Source organism: Lycium barbarum, chromosome 5, assembly GCF_019175385.1.
Source record: "Lycium barbarum isolate Lr01 chromosome 5, ASM1917538v2, whole genome shotgun sequence".
NCBI lineage: Eukaryota > Viridiplantae > Streptophyta > Magnoliopsida > Solanales > Solanaceae > Lycium > Lycium barbarum.
In genome coordinates, this window is record NC_083341.1 from 112,853,134 (window position 1) to 112,871,573 (window position 18,440).

Sequence of the window (18,440 nt, forward strand, 5' to 3'; positions counted from 1 at the left end):
CGAATAGCTAATACCTAATGAATCTCAATGTATAGAAACTACGGGGTGTAACATCCTTCCCCCCTTAGAAACATTCATCCTCGAATGTTGCAGTATTGCTAACCCACAACACCATCTTTGATTCCTTAGAACCGTTATTCTTCACTTAGGGTCTGATTACCGTTTGCTTAGACTATAACTTGGTTCAGTCTCTTCTCATCTTCCCTTAACTCTTTCATTGCCTTCAGTCAGCTTCTTTCACTTCTTTGTCTTCATGTATATGGTCGGAAATTAACTAGCATCTCGCTCCTCGTTTTGTCTCCATTATTGTATTCTTGACTTATCGTGCCATAACTATTTATCGGCCCGTAAGCATTTCTCTTTTTCTCGTTCCCTGTTTCCTTGTTAGTGACCCACTACCTTCCTCATATACAGTGCCCTTTCTGCGTTTATCCCTTCGGTACCATCTCGGGCTACTCTTTTTGATATCTGTTGGTCATAGATTTACGTTGACGGTTCATATAATTTCATAGCGTATACTCTCATGTTCAGTATAATTAGTGATCCGAGATGTTCTCTCATATCCAATGAACTCTTTTATTCCCATTCACAAGAGCAGTGTTCTTCCTTTCCTCGAAAAATTACCAAACTACCAATCGTTGTTGCTTTTGCTACAATAGTCGTTGGTGTCCTTTCAGTTTGTCATTCTCTCTATCACCCTTACTGAATTTAACTTGAAAACCTTTCTTGCTCTCTTTATTACTCTTTAGGACATGTCGCTATATACTTAGGTATGGTGTAATTCTTGCCTGATACGGGGGTTTCAAACCACGGTCTAGAAATGTCATAGCTCATGTCGGCGTGAAGCATTCCCTTGAGTTGTCTTCCGTACCCTTTTTTTCTATGTCTGCCTCATGGCACACTTATTGTCAACTCATTTCTACGTCTTTTCTGGGGCTCGAAACGTCATAGCTGCTTTCAAGTCTAGTATGTTCTTCTCCCCTTAATAAGGAGGTCCTAATACACCAATAGCTTTCGAATATCCATCGTCTTCGGCAATTATCTGCCGCCCTTACGACCTTCTCAAGGTCGGGGTTCTGTCATCGTATGGTTTGCCCTATTTATCCTTTTTGCTCGTTACACTCTTGTATTCAATTGGAATACTCATAAGGGTATCAAATTCCGATGCCTTCTCTTTTTTCTTTTCATACCTCTGTCTTTTATGACTAACGGTGTCCTGGACCCACAAGTTAATGGGGACATGGAGATTCACCACGTCCCTTTTATGAAGTCTTCGATTATACCTTACTCCTCATCTTTCTTCCCGACTTTGCTCATAACATGTCTAAAACTTCTTACCCTGAGTTCACCCTCCATTTATGTCTATACTATGCCATTTTATCAATATTCCATACTCTTCCATCCACTACCAGCCCTTTCACCCGCTTAGCTCACTTACTCATAATCCTTCTTAACTACGCGTTTATGTCGCAGCTGTGCATCCAAGTTTTTCGAGCATCCTGCTACTTTTGCTCTTAGCACAGAATTCTTACAGTTTACACTCTCTCTATCCTCGTTCATCGAACCTTTATCTATCTTTATGATGTTACGGTCGAGTGGTCTTCCATGCACGTTCCTTACATTTCATTCTATTTCCTCTGTAATCAAATCTCTCGGACTTCACATGAATTCTTATTCCATGCCATTAATTTTCTAATCAATTGTGTCGACTCATCATCTTTGTTCTTTCCTTGATGAGTAATCGGTTCCCTACCGCTAACTCGTTAAAGTATCCTTCTTACTCCCATGGTTAATGATTTCCAGTTACCTTACTCCTAAATGTTCTCCTCTTCCTTCGACTAACCCATTAATATACCTTTTCTACTTTCATCCTTAACCTTCCTTAGGCTTCTCCCTCCTTGAGCACGTTTCTTCTCTTGTTATTTGTAGTATCGACCTAACCATTCTTTCTCTTACTTCTCATTCCTCGTCGTGGTCACTATCCTCTTAGCCCCACTTATCAAATTCTGTTCTCGAACCCCACACATTCCTCTTTTGTTCCATACTACCACACTTTACCCTCTTTCACACGCCTACCTTCGAATTTTTACCCAAAAAGTCTCGTGTTTTGCCTGTCGTCTCTCTTGGAGGCTTCACTCACTCATGTTTCTTACTTTTTACTTTTTCAACACTTTGATCTCCTTACCTTCCATCTACTCACTTTCTTTCTTTTCCAAATAGCATTGTATTAGAACTTTCCAAGCTTAACCTGTAGTGAAAATAACATCAGCTTATCTGGTAATACTCCTCCGTCACTTGCACTTTATTACCCTGTTCGATCAATGCCTTCAATATACCACAACGTCGGTTGCTGGGATACACCTACCCGTTGATACAGCCGTATACGGGATATAATACGCATTCATATATATATATATATATATATATATATATATATATATATATATATATATATATATTCTAACGCCTCGATTACAAGGTATTTCAAAACGCTACTTAGCCTTATCCTAGTTCTAGAGTTGTGATGCACCTTCTTGCTCTTCACCGGTCTAGTCTGCCTCGTCGTACGCGACCTCTTAAGGTTTCCAACCGCTCCGCACACTCTAATTTCCCTTAGGCTACTCTAGCTTCTCATTTGTCTCTTATGTTTGACTTTATAGCACTTTTAATACACTTCTCAGGGGGTCACCCATCCTAATATTTCTCTCACTCCAGCACGCTTAACCTCGAAACTCTGATGAAATCCGATGCCTTGATGCTAGTATAATCGCATCCACCTCACCGCATGACCTTCATCACATAATTTGGAGCAGGTTGAAGTCTTAACAGATTCCAAAACATTCTCGTAACGTGTCTCCCTCCGAATTAGAAAGGGTCTCTTAGCTTCCGATTACACAATTACTATTTTCCCCTTTTCAATCCCCAATAATCACCTTTCACCTATGTGTATGACTACCTTTCATCCTAGATTTCCAAATTCCCACTAGTGGAGAAACCACCTTAATCGTTGTTACTTATAAATACTTGGTTATCGACCCTTGAATTTTCGCTCGCCGCTATTAAGTAATAATCTTACAGCAAATACACAAAGATGGAAAATTCCAATAAGGGCTCATATACCTGTAGCCGATCAGTCTCTAGTCTGATCTGATGGACTATAAAGTGAAGTGTGCTCTTCATCATCGTCTACCCACTATCTGCTCGTCTGGCCTTCGTCATCTCTCCCATCTGAATCCGAGGGGTATAAATAACCGGGTAACTCCTGGTTTACCGACGACCAGGATAGGGGGCTGGAGTAATCCGTAACACTCACTAAGGAGGCTGGTCTGACGTAGTGCACTGCCATAGGAGCAGCTTGCACGGCCTCGGGAATCTCCTCCTCCGGTGTCCCCGACGAATACTTGGACGAATCTGTGTCATAGCTGTCCTCTGGGGGTCCTCCTCCCTGGGAGTCAAGAACTCTGGAGGAATCGTCGCTGGGTCGTCCGAGGGATCAGTCTCAATAGAATAACTGAGGCTCCTCCTGCTCGGTCCTGGAGCCTGGGGTCCTGGAGATACTCGAGGGGCCTTCTTAGCACCCCCACTATCTGAAGTTGATCTCTTCATCTCTCGCCAGTCTGTACTTACCTCCAGGAAAAAGGATCAGAAGCGATCTTTCCAAGACTGGCTCTACCGCACGATCTAAGAGAGAAGAAAAGGTCAATGATTCCTAAATGCCCCGCAGCCTCCCATTTATAAGTGTGGCCGGCTTCACACCCATAAACAGGACTCTACCGGACACGGTCTATAAACAACCCCTAGGACGAACTGCTCTGACACCACTTATGTCACGACCCAAACCGATGGGCCATGACTAGTGCCCGGACTAAACATCCGTATACGAACCTGCTAAATATAATCAGACCGAAACTGAAAACAATATGACAATCTGTAAAAGCATGTTGTAAACTCATCGTGTCATACATCAAAAAGAACATGTCTCTTTAGAAGCCACAGCTAAAACATAACAAAATACGCAAGCCGACAAGGCTGCCACTATACACGAGAATATCCAAAACGAACTACATCGATATAGCTGACCAAAACATGAATACAAAACCCACATATGTCTACAGACCTCTAAGAGTATAACAAAGCCTCTACCAAAGGATCTGTACCAAATGACGCAAGCTCCGGAACGATGGAGCTCCCCAAGCAGCTGAGTAGCAGTCCTAAGCTAGAGGATCACCGAACTGAGTATCTGTACTTGCGGGCATGAAACGCAGCCCCCGAAGAAAGGGGGTCAGTACAAAAAATGTACTGAGTATGTAAACCATGAAGTACAATAAAGAAGATCATGCCTGAGCAAAAAGTCGACAGGAGACGAGTATAATAATCAAAGATACCAATGCATATGTGCCTTATAAGATGAGTCATGCATGCATACATAATATATCGTACCCGGCCCTCTAGTGAGGGACTCAGTGAAATGTAATACGTACCCGGCCCTCTAGTGAGGGACTCGGTGAAATGTAATACGTACCCGAGCCTCTAGTGAGGGACTCGGTGAAATATCATACGTACCCGACCCTCTAGTGAGGGACTCGGTGAAATGTAATAAGTACCCTGCCCTCTAGTGAGGGACTCGATGAACAATGCAATAAAACTGTGCACGATTACGAACCCGGCCCAGGACTCGGTGAATGATATATTAACGGTATGCACGAGTAGAATATTATGAGCAACCATATGCAAACTAAATCATCATCTGAGACTCAATAGAATAATTAGAGTAAACTAACACTTGAGAATCAAAGACAGTTGTCATGTCAAGTACCACTGAGAATTAGAGTTCGTTGGAGTCATGTATGTTCGTCGTTCGCTCACTTTATGTAATTCATGCCAAAAAAGAAAGAAGGGGTAAGTCTACATACACCTTGGAGCCTTTAGAGGTAGAGTCATCATCAAGAATAAAATTGAGAACATCTAGAAGTAGCTCCACATTTTCATATTCGCTTTGAAATCATAAATACAAAATCATCATTATCGTTGTCACCATCATAAAATGATTCCTATCCTAGACATCATGAGAAGCTTTAAGAACCATGGACTTCTGGCTTTTGAAGACAAGAAGGTTACGGAAACATTTATGAAATCATACCATAGGAATCATGCATTTGAAAGAAAGGGACGAGCCTTAACATACCTGTTCAATATCCTATTGGCTACGCTTATGTGTCCGAGCCCGTAGGTCTACATTTAAGAGGACTTTACACTAACGTTAGCCTCTTTATCGCACATTTATTCCAAGTTTCAAATCAAACTATTCTATATTCTACCGAAAATCGGGCAGCATCTCTCTTGTTTATATGCCTAGCCCGAATTCTCAATTCAACAATCAACAACAACCACAACAATACCAACGTTAACCATAATGTTTCCAACACCAAAATACTTTATAAACATCTCATATGGTGTTTGTCCCATATTTCCATCAGAGAATCACTCCTTCTCCGTAAATAAACCAAGTTTCACGTTAATAACAAGAGATTCATACCTTTATCTCGATAATAATGCTATATCTTCACTCCCCCACCTTGAGCTTAAGCCACAACGCGTTGATACACAATTTTTCCATTGCAACTATACGTCGTCTGGACCGGGATTTGGGAATTATACCTGGTTTCGGGCTAAAACGTTGGTCTTTGGAATGTTGGGGAAGTTTCTAGAACATTTGAGGAGTTTTTAGTGTGTTTGGGACGAAAATGAGGGGGTCTCCCCCTTTAAATAGCGGTCCAGGTTCTGCCTGGACCGATTTAAATTTCCTTCAGCGCGTTCGCGCCCGCTTTGGTTTTTCTGACTGCACCTTCGTTCAGTAAAAAGGTCATAACTCTTGATCCCGATATCGTGTGAGGTCCCACGACCTATGGTTGGAAATATAATTCAACTATATACAACTTTCATTCTTGGTGTTTTTCCAAATTCCAAACTTATAATATCGTTTTGACCCCTCCAAGTCAGATCATCCGAAAACGTTTCCTTAAATCGTCCTTTTGGAGGGCGTATGCCCATTTTTGGCTTAAGGGTCCTTAGGACTTGCTAAACTTTCCATGTATTACTCATATACCTCTTCAATGTCCTTTATAAAACTCTAGTATGTGGGCCCCACTTAGCTTGCAGCAACGAGGCCTTTTCATCAAGTGTCATATGAACCAATTCACCTCATATGGTCTCCAAATGTCGTATATAAGTTATTATTACATTCTTATCATCTAACCTTCATCCCGAACCCGGGCCTCACAATTGTTCAGCGCGTTCGCGCAGACCATTTTGGTGGTCTGCCAGCCCGACTTGTAACGTCCATATCTCCTTACCCCGATGTCCTATTGAGGAGAGGTTTGTTGCGTTGGAAACTAGACTTCCCAAATTTCACTTTAGACTTTTGTTTCACTTCAAAATTCCTAATACACTAAAACATATTATTTCTTCCCGTTAGACCAAAATTTTCGTACCAAACCTTGCCCAACTTTCCTTCAAAGCCTCGGAAGCTTAAACTCCTTAGTTCACTGATTTTTCAATCCTCCTATAACCTGTTACGCAGACTCGGACTCTTATAATCATAACACGAGCACCTATGATCTTGCATCTTCTCGACAATAACTCCGACGTCTGCAATCGAATAGCTAATACCTAACGAATCTCAACGTACAGAAACTACAGGGTGTAACATTCCCTCAGAGGAGGAAAAAGTCTGTAGATTTGTGAATAGACTTGTGTACCCGATTCATGTTGCTTGTCTCCAGTTGGTGACCATAGGGTCTTCTTTCCAGGCCATTGTTGATCATGCCATTGGTGTCGAGCGGTCCCTCTAGTTCATCAGATTCAGTGCATCGAACTCCAACTCTTAGAGCATGCTATGTGTGTGGTGGCCCCGATCACTTTATGAGAGATTTTCCAAAGCAGGTGCAAAGTCGTTCCCAGCAGGGTTCCAGGTTCCAGACTCCGAGGGCCCTAATACCTTCTAGTGGCAGAGCTGGCTCATCAGTTAAGGGCGGTGCTCAATCAGGCCGCGGTGGCTCTTATTAGACCAGAGGTGGACACCAATTAGGTAGAGGTGGTCCGCAGGCTTCTAGAGGCAGCTGTGGTGGTGATCTTTTCTTTTCTGTCCCAAGTAGGCCCGAGGCAGAGACCTTTGATGCTGTGATCTCAGGTAATATTTCTGTTAGACATCGACCTCCTTCGGTATTGTTTGATCCAGGGTCTACTTATTCCTATGTGTCTGTATATCATGGTGTTAATTGGGATTTGTGTTGTGATCGTATGGGAGTGTCTATCTGTGTATCTACTCTGGTCGGAGATTCCGTTAATGTTAATCAAGTCTTTCGATCTTTTTTAGTTACCTTCATGGGGTATGATACGTGGGTAGACTTGATGATATTGGATATCGTAGACTTCAATATTATTTTGGGTATGACTTGGTTATCTCCCTACTATGCGATCTTGGACTGTCACGCCAAGACTGTCACTTCAGCTATGCGAGGCATTCCTTGATTAGAGTGGAGGGGGCACTACGATTCCCGCTCTAAAGAAGATCATTTCCTATGCCCGTGCGAAGAAGTTAGTGGCCAAGGGGTGTTTGGCTTATTTATCCCATGTTCGCGATACTAGCGTCGATTCTCCGCCCCTTGAGTCCGTGCCTGTTATGAGTGAGTTTGCCGAGGTCTTCCTTTCTGATTTGCCGGGTATGCCGCCTCACCGCGACATTGATTTTTGTATCGACTTGGATCCGGGCACAAGTCCTATTTCCATTCCTCCTTATAGGATGGCTCCCGCAGAGTTGAGGGAGCTAAAGGAGCAGCTGTAAGATCTATTGAGTAAGGGATTCATTAGACCGAGTGTTTCTCCTTGGGGTGCTCCTATTTTATTTGTGAAGAAGAAGGACGGTACTATGAAGATGTGCATTCATTATCGTCAGTTAAAAAAGTCACTATTCGGAATAAGTATCCCATTCCTCGCATTGTTGACTTGTTCGACTAGCTTCAGGGTGGTTCGATATTTTCAAAGATTGACTTGAGGTCAGGCTACCATCAGCTGAAGATTCAGGATGAGGATGTTTCGAAGATGACGTTTAGGACTCGTTATGGTCATTACAAGATCCTTGTGATGTCATTTGGGCTTACGAAGGCCCAGCTGCTTTTATGACTTTAATGAATGGCATTTTCATGCCATATCTTGACTCCTTTGTGATTGTGTTCATTATTGATATCTTGGTTTATTCTAAGAGTGGAGAGGAGCATGAGAGCCATTTGAGGATTGTTCTCGGGTTGTTGAGGGAGACGAGGCTTTATGCCTAGTTTTTAAAGTGCGAGTTCTGGCTTGATTCCATGGCATTCTTGGGCCACGTTGTGTCTAAGTACTGGATCATTGTTGATTCCAAGAAGATTGAGGCCGTTATAGATTGGGTGAGGCCTACTACTGTGTCTGTAGCTTCGTGGGATTAGTCAGCTATTACCGTCGATTTGTGAAGGGTTTCGCTTCCAATGCTTCTTTGTTGACCAAATTGCCTTAGAAAGATGTTCTTTTCCAGTGGTCCAATGATTGTGAGGAGAGCTTTCGAAAACTCAAGGCCCTTTTGACTTCCACCCCAATTCTAACATTGCCCGTGGAGGGTAAAGATTTCTTGGTCTACTGTGATGCATCCCATATGGGTTTGGGTGTTGTTTTGATACAGGAGGGTAGTGTCATAGCCTATGTTTCCTGTTAGTTGAAGATCCATGCGAGGAACTACCTTACCCACGATTTGGTGTTGCTAGCTGTGGTCTTCGCTTTAAAGATCCGGAGGCATTACTTGTACGGTGTCCATTGTGAGACTTTCACCGACTATTATAGCCTTCAACACGTGTTTGCTCAGAGAGATCTCAATTCCAGGCAGTGCCAATGGATGGATCTCCTGAAGAACTATGATATCTCTATTCTTTATCATCCAGGGAAAGCAATGTTGTTACTGATGTCTTGAGTGGAAAGGCAGTGAGTATGGGTGGCTTAGCCCAATTGGTTTCTTCTGAGCGCCTGTTAGCTCTGGAGGTTCAGACTCTGGCTAACAGTTTTGTGCGCCTTGACATCTCAGTTCCAAGCAGATTCTTAGTTTTTGTTGAGGTGACGTCGTCTCTCTTGGAGCAGAGCAATTTTAGGATGCCCAGTTGTGTAAGATTCGTGTTAAGGTTCTGAGAGGTGAGGCTAAGGAGGCCATTCTTGATGGTGAGGGAATTCTGAGGATCAAGAGATGCGTGTGTGTTCCCTATGTTAGTGACATGACTCATTTGATTTTGATCAAGGCCCATAGTTCGAGGTACTCTATTCATCCGGGTGCCATGAAGAGGTATCGATATTTAAGGCAACACTACTGGTGGGGGAGGATGAAGAGCGTATTGCAAATTTTGGGTCTAAGTGTGGGAATTATCAGCAAGTGAAGTATGAGCACCAGAGACCTGGTGGTGTGCTCCGGAGGATGCTCATTCCCGAGTGAAAGTGAGAGATGATTGCCATGAATTTCATTGTGGGTCTTCCGAAGACACTGGGCAAGTATGATCATGTGTGGGTTATTGTTGACCGGTTGACTAAGTCCGCTCATTTTATTCCTGTTCAGGTTACTTATACTGCGGAGAAGTTAGCCAGGATTTATATTCATGATATTGTGCGATTGCATGGGGTCCCTAATTCTATTGTTTCGGATTGAGGTCCCCAATTTACATCTAGCTTCTGGAGAGCTTTTCAGACAAAGTAGGGTACTCAGTTGGACCTCAGTGCAATTTTTCATCCCCAGACTGATGGTCAGTTCGAGAGGACTATTTTGGTGCTCGAGGATATGTTGAGAGCATGTGTCATTGATTTTAGTGGTCATTGGGACCAGTTCTTACCCCTAGCGGAGATTATGTACAACAATAGCTACCATTCGAGTATTGATATGGTGTTGATCGAGGCCCTGTATAGTAGGAGGTTTCGTTCTCCTATTGGTTGGTTTGATGCATTTGAGGCTCACCCGTAGGGTACTGATTTGTTAAGAGAGTCCGCGGATAAAGGGAAGCTTATTCAGGAAAAGCTTCTAGCAGCTCAAAGTCGACAGAAGATGTATACGGACCGAAAGGTTTGGGATTTAGAGTTTGGGGTGGGCGAGCAAGTGCTTTTGAAGATCTCACCCATGAAGGGTGTTATACGATTTAGGAAGAGGGGAAAGTTGAGTCTGCGGTATCTTGGCCCATTTGAGATCCTCCGTAGAGTTGGGAATATTGCTTATGAGTTGGCCTTGCCACTAGGCCTGTCCAGTGTTCATCCGATATTTCATGTGTCTATGTTGAAGAAATGCCATTCCGATAGTTCTTACATTGTCTGTTGGGATTCAGTGTTACTTGATAAGAAAATTACCTATGAGGAGGATCCGATAGCGGTCTTAGATAGGCAGGTTCAAAAGTTGAGGTCCAAGGATATTGCTTTTGTAAAGGTTAAATAGAAGCATCGTCCCGTCGATGAGGCTACTTGCGAGACCGACTCTGATATGCGAGAGAGATATCCCCAGTTGTTCGTTGATTCAGGTACTTTTCCCCCTTCCACTTCCTTGTTGCTTGAGGACGAGCGATTGTTTAATTGGTATGTAACGGCCCATTTGGCCGTTACGATACTTTTGACCTTGTTGACCATTTTTCGAGCTTCATTAGCTTATATTAGACTTGCAAGGATGGGTGGTATGACTTTCGAGGTCATCGGATAAATATTAGATGGGTTTTTGTGGTAATAAACCTAAAAGCAAAAATGTTTGACCCAAAGTTGACTTTTGGGTAAACGAATCTTTTTTTAAAATCCATCAATTTCCAGAGGTCCGGATGGTCATTTGTGACTTGTCAGAATGTTCAGTTTGCTTCCCAATTCATTAAAATACGTTTTGGGACTTGGGTTGGAAAGTTAGTTTGGGGTATTGGGGATTGACTTTGTCAACGAGACCTCCGTGGGGAAATCCGAGGCCACAGGTGAGTTCATAGCGCGTTTTAATGTGTGTTTGCATGTTTGTGTTGTATTTGTGCGACCTTGGGTGATAGTCAGATTTCTGGATGAGACTTGTGGAATTGAGTGACTTTCTGGTGTTTGGTGCCCCGCCATGGCGACACCAGGACCGCGGCAAAGGTGTCGCTGCGGCGATAGCCCTGCTGCTATAGCGGTGTAGTGAGTTTGTGAGTGGCTGCTGGGGTAGTCATGTCACCGTTGCAGCAGTTCCACCGTAGTGGATTGCAGACCGTTGTAACGGTTGACAAGAACTTAAATGACTTAAATGCTTTTTGAAACCCTGTCACTCCTCATTCATTACTCTTGGTTTTAGAGCTACTTCGGAAGAAAAACAAGAGATTCTAAGGCCATTCTTCATTGGGGTAAGTTCATCTAACGCTAATCTTCATTTATGATTCATAATCCACCTTAGAAACTCCTTATTTCATGCTAGAATCTCCCTATAACATAAGGATTAAAGAGGGTTCTTAGGATTTCTTCCATAAATGAACTTTTGGTTATCAAACCTTGATTTGTTGATGAAATAAGCTTATACTAGTATGGAATTGATGAGTAATAGCTCTATAAACATGATCCCTTCCTTATTAGTTTTGAATTTAAGAATTAGAGTTCATACCCAAAATTAGGGGTTCCTCTTTAAATATGATTTTAGATTAATATTGAGTTGTTTTGGGAATTGATTAGTGGGTTTTGATCACTTAGACTTGAATTGCATGTTTCACTTTTGAATTATCTGTTTTGCCCTTGTGGACCCATTTCCCCACATTCCACAGGCTTAAGTTGACTAAATTAGAAGCCTAGATATATGGGTATTGTTCTTCATGATTTCTAATCTATATTACGTTATAAATAGACCCTGAGTATTTGAAGGCATTGAGGAAGGGCAAGGCGCTCGCGTGGTTTTTTGGGATTCATGTTCGGCACTTCAGGTAGGTTACGGCTTACCTTTTTTGTTAGACTTCGGTTAGCGATTCTTATGTAGTACTAGGGAATTGTTGGGACATCACGTGAACCTTCGGGTATGAAGTTTGGGATGGAATTCATAGGAATGGTATTGTTGTGTGACTTGTGTGTTCGGGCTCGGGGCCCGTAGAATCCTTAGGTTATGCTTGGCTTTTCAATATAAATTGGTGGATTCTTTGTATTTAGGAGATTGGTTGGAAGAAATGGATTCATGTGATACTTGTACAATGACAACTATCTTTATAAGAATTTGATTGTAATCCATATGTTAATTATGATAATCTCATTGCATGGCATACTTTCTCATATCCGTGATATATTTGTCTTGATCTTGATATTGAGAAATGGTGATGACAGGTGTAAGTATGATTCATGCGACATTACTATATTGCAAAACCATCTGTATGTTGTGTGATACGAAGTGGTTAGCATTGATAATGGATGGAGGAGTCATTCTAGGCTGTGTGATATGGAATGACGGTGTATGGGCTTAGCGGTCACTCATGGGTCATGATGGTCGAGAGGTGGACATCGTTCCCCCGAAGCATGTGTGTGTCATTGCATTGCATTCGATTGCATACATATCTTGTGTTCTTATATTCATTTGGGTTGATAATGATCTTCAATGACATTTGAGTTATTGGGTGACTAATTGGTTATGTTGGATTAGTGATAGCTTGAGACATCGTCTGGTGATTGATTGTGCTATTTGGACTTGTATCTGTTTGTGAGCATGATTATCTTTCTATTTCCTTATTTTCATGTGTGATCTAACTATCGTCGGTCTATGATGCTTACTCAGTACCGTGTTTTGTACTGATGTTATGTTGTTGTACTCTTTTTATGAGTACAGAGTTCGCTGTTGGGGAGACTTCCACACCTCGCGACTAATCCCAAGGTGACGTTCCTAGAGTTTTGAAGGTGAGCTACTGATGATCCACGCAGCCCGAGACTCTATCTTCTTTATTGTCCCATTTCTATTTCGAGACAATATGTATTTCAAATAATGTATTAACTATTCAGACTTGTAGTAGTATTTAGTAGCTCTTGTACTGATCAGACCACGATTTAGGATTTGTTTATCTTCCGCACTTGGTATTTATATATTATGTCAGACTTACATTATCATTCTTGGTTTTTCATTCTTCTATTCATGATTTAATTAATTATGATTAGTTGCACAAGGGACGGGTTCGCCTACTGAGTTGCGAAATAGTTGAATTGATTAGAAAACCCATGAATGGATACCATATGATTATTGAGATTAATATCGGTATGAATTCACACTTAGTGGTAGTTCACCCATTTGAAAAGTGTAGAAGTAGTTGGGTTCTCTTCCCCAATTGTTGTAATGTTTGAGTAGATGATTCGAATATACATGTAGCGCTATATTTCTAGACTTTGAACATTTCGAGGCATTGCGGAAAGGAAAAGTTATCGCGGAGTGACTGCATTGTTCCAGCTTTGCTTTGAGGTAGGTTACGGTCTACTTGAGTTAGACTTTGATTAGTTGATTGTATATGTTATAAAATTGATAGTAGAAGCATGATTAGGGCTTCAGACATAAAGTGTGGTTGGGAATTCCTAAGTTTGATATTGATTGATGGATTGATTATGTGATTAACTATTATGATTTGATAAAGAATGAGCTAATGAATACTCTTATTGTTGACTTGGAGCAATCCCTTGTTCATGTTTTTGATGAATTGATTCTTGAGTCATGATATGACTTGTGGCATGGTGACTTATGTTCTTGATATTGATGCACTGATTGTTCACATTCCTAATTGATTGTGGAACATGAATACATTGTGATGAGAAAGACAATATAAATATGAAAAGGCACATTTGATAGGGGGTGAGACTGTGGCCTGGTTATGGGCTTATGATTCGAGGTCAGTTCCGGAGCGAGTGGTACATTGACAACATGGGTCTCCTGCAGGTCATGACTATTTGGGGAAAAACAATACCATTTAGCATGTGTGTACACGGTTAAGATACTCTTATTATTTATTGCATTGCATCGGCTCATGGCTATTTGGAAAATATTACCATTTAGCATGTGTGTACGGATATGTGACAGACTTGAGATAATTCGTGAGTTATGGTTGTGTTGACAATGATATGGGTTGAGTTATTTTTATTGATTGTTGTTGTGTGGGCTTACATTTTCGGTGACGAAATGATTCTCGTTGATAAGTTTTTGTGGTTATGTGTTATTGTGCCTATCTATCTATTTTATTGATTTCATGATTTTATACATGATACTAATCTTAGTCGGCCTATGATATCTACCGGTACATGGTTTTTGTACTGATACTACCTTGCTACATTCTTTTTTGTACTGATACTACCTTGTTGCATTCTTTTGAGTGCAGATAGTGATCCAGAGACGTTTACCAGACCTCATATTTAGCATGAGGCCAGTTACCGACAGATTTGACAGTGAGCTCCTATCCATGCCAGGCCGCCTGAAAATCTTTCTCATTTTGAATGTATATTTTATTTCAAACATTTATGTTTGGTTGAGACATTTGTTCATTCTTTAGACAGTTATGTTTTAGAGTCCTTATACGATGACTTTCGAATTTTGGGGTTGTAATAGTTAGGACTTCCACACCTTCACTTATTTATTGCATGACCAGACAGTTTGGAGATTTTATTATCATTGTATCCTTGAATGTGTTAAAATAGATTGGCTAGATGATGACTGGTTAAGGGGATTGGTTCACCCACTAGGTGAATTAGTGTGGGTGCCACTCACGGCTATTTGGTTCGTGACATGTTTAAGGCACATTTGACTGGGGGTGAGGATGTGGCCTAGTTATAAACTCATGATCTGAGGTCAGTTCCAAAGTGAGTGGTACATGAACACCATGGGTCCCCTGCAGGTCATGACTATTGTACCAAAAATGTCTTTAGCATGTGTGGGGATGGTTCGCCCACCAGGGGGTTAGTGTGAGTGCCATCACGACGGGTTGGGTCATGACACGAATATTGAAGAAACTTGGTGGTATCATCTTTGGGGGTAAGTTCCAACCCATTATCTTGCTTATTTGCCTTTCTTCTTTGAGTTTTCATGGTGGTTTAAGGTCCTAGAGTGGTGGGTGATAAGACCTAGGCTCCTAATCATGAGACCCTTAGTATAAATTTATTATTGTTGATTAACTTATTGTTTATATCATCTAGGAAGTATAGATTAACACATTCTAGGATTGAATTGCTTGATAGTCCAAGAATCTAATTATGAGACTTAGGGTTTCACCCAAATTTGGAGATTTTGACTAATTAATGAACTTGAAGGGTCTAATGTGATTAGAAACCCATGAATTTAAGGATTATGATTGTTAGGACTATGGGTAAGGTAATTTCACCTTTAATTTCTCGTTTTACCCTCATGACTCGTTAGGGGTATTTTGAGTATTTTGAGTAACCTTTATCGAATTGATTTCTTGTTCGATTAGTTGGTTGTCGTGGTCATTTACTTACTTGAGATGTTATTTATTAGACTATCATCGTTCTGAGGCGCTTTGGAAATAGAAGGCTCGTGTGGAGTAGTTTGTGGCTCCTGTTCTGCATTCGAGGTAGGTTACAACTTACTTTAGTTAAACTTTGATTAGCGAAATATATATATTGTGTAGAATTGACTGGAGAGAGCATGATTAGGTCTTTAGACATGAAGTCTGGTTGGATATTACCTAGGTTGGTATGACTTCCGACTATGTGGGCATGTCGCTGTTATTTACGCATTGATGGTGTATTTGTATTCGTACTGTGGTGATTTGGGATGGTATTCTATTAGGTTGGTTGATTGTGGCTTGTTGCCCGGTTATTGTGATTAGGCTTGTTGCCTTAATTGTTGTATTGTGATACATGTTGCACTCATTCATCTCTTGTTGTGTCATTTATCATCGGAGAAAGGAAGGATAATGAGATTAGGCCTGAATCGTGTCATATAATTATGATGATATCATGCATGGCATACATTCTCATTTCATATGTATATTGTTATCGAATTATAACTTGATACTGATGATGATACATGAGAAAATGGAATACTTTGTGACACAAGACTTAGTTGTGAGGTGTACTTGTTATATTTGGAAGTAAAGGGTGTCATAGACTCTTTATGTTGATTGAGATGGTTTGTATGATTCATTCTATGGTTGAATTGATTTATCTAAGTCCTGATATGGCTTATGAAATTGTGACTCATATTTTCATTGGCATTTGATTTCATTGATTTATCATGCTTACCTTTGAGTTAGTGTCTCATATTGGGGTTCTAGACTTGAACCATATTTTGAATACTCATCTTGCATACAATATATGTATATAAGGCACATCTGATAGGAGGTGAGGATGTGGCCTATTTGTGAACTCGTTATCCGAGGTCTGTTCCGGAGCAAGTGGACTCGTGATCCGAGGTATATTCCGGAGCAAGGGGTACATGGACTTTACGGGTCCCCCATGGGTCATGACTATTGAGTGAACAATGCCTTTAGCATGTGTGTACAGGTTTGAGGTATTTGGCCACTGCATTGCATTGCACAATATTGCATTTTATTCTGCATCATCATATGGCTCTTCACGTCTATTTTGGTATAGTCTGTTTGTATCATTGTGGTGGCATAGATTGGATTATGGACTGGGTTAGATTGCAGAGTAGTGACTTTGCCAAGGTTCAGAACTTGGTTTTGTGATTATCGTTTGAGATTATTGAGATTCGATAGACTCGTGGTTTAAAAGTTTCATCTTAGGTTGTGATTCAGTTATGGGATATTTTATGACCTTGGTTTGGGTACTATGTGCCTATGCTTATCTTGTTGATTTTATGCTTATATTTGTGAACTAATCTTAGTCGACCTATGATGCTTACTCAGTACTTGTTGTTTGTACTGATGCTACTGTTGTTTTACTCTTCTTTTGAGTGCAGAGTCTGTTGCATGTTCTATTTCTAATCCTCAAGAGTGTTTCCCAAGACGATGTTGTTGGAGACACAAAGTGAGTTATTACTAGATCTGCCGCCCGAGTTTCCATTCTTCATATACTTATCATCTATTTCCAAACAGCATTCCTTTTGATGTTATGAGCCTTGTATGGCAACATTCAAATAGTTCTTGTTTATATTCAGACCTATGTGTTTATTAGTAGCTCTTGTGCTGACTTAGACCAGATGCTTTGGGTAGAAAATGTATTCCGCACTTATTCTCTTTTAATTGATCTTGAGATTTATTATTATTACATTGTTCTTCCACATTGATAGATTGCATGTTGGGTAAGGGAAGGGTTCGCCTACCAAGGTGGGAAATGGTTGGTGCCCGCACGATTAAGCGATTTTGGGTCGTGACATCAATTAATAAGAGCTTAAGTGGAAAATACAATCACACACACACGATTTTGGGTTGTGACATCAATTAATAAGAGCTTAAGTGGAAAATACAATCTCACACACACACACACACACACACATATATATATATATATATACACACACACATCCATAGAATATAAGCACTATAATTTACCCAAACAAGCCTGATGAAACAATGGCCGAAACAAACACACAAGGTATCAAAAAGTCGTAGGCTCAAAATTTAAACAAGGCTGGGACAAGCCCGTTTTGGCAGCAACATAGAATAGCAAGTCCAAACAAGTAAAACAGATGGTAAACTAGGCCCAAAATTTTGTCACCACAACATGCCATTAGAGAATCTAACCTGTTGATATACAAAGTACACCTTTCTATATACACCAGGGATATATAGGCTGATATACCCTATATATCCCGCATATAACAATATATCTTATTACTTAACAGTGTTATAGACATGACAAAAAGAAAAAGCGAGAGGGGTTACACAAGTTTGTGGTTGAACAAACCCAAACTTAACTTAAGTCATCACATAACAACATGCAAAGCTAATTTATTCAAACAAAGGGGAGAGGGAAGGCATGAAAATGGATCATAATTAGTTGTGCACTAATTTAGTCCTATGAATCACATAAAGACAATTCTCAGATAGACAAGCATTCCACTAAATACGTGTCATGCTTCAGTTTCTATGATTCACTTCCCAAATGCAAAAACATGACTCTCATCTTATACAGATATGCACTTTGACATATTTTTAGGAGGATCATTATGGTGGGACTGTCATAGAGACTCTATATTCCATTATTAGGAAAAACATAGGCACAAAGGGGCACGACTGACCAAAATAAGATACAAGACATGCTGATTCTATACTAAGCAACTCAAGACAGTTTCTACATTGAATTAAATGAACGCAAGCCCAAAAGGTCACGCTGAAGTTTCAAATACTATTTCAAGTTGGATAAACATGTGGAGACTCTACACAACTAACTTAAACCTATTTAAGCATTTATGTTAGGTATACTTCTCATGAATAGTTAAGGAAAAACCAGTTAGGAGCAAATCA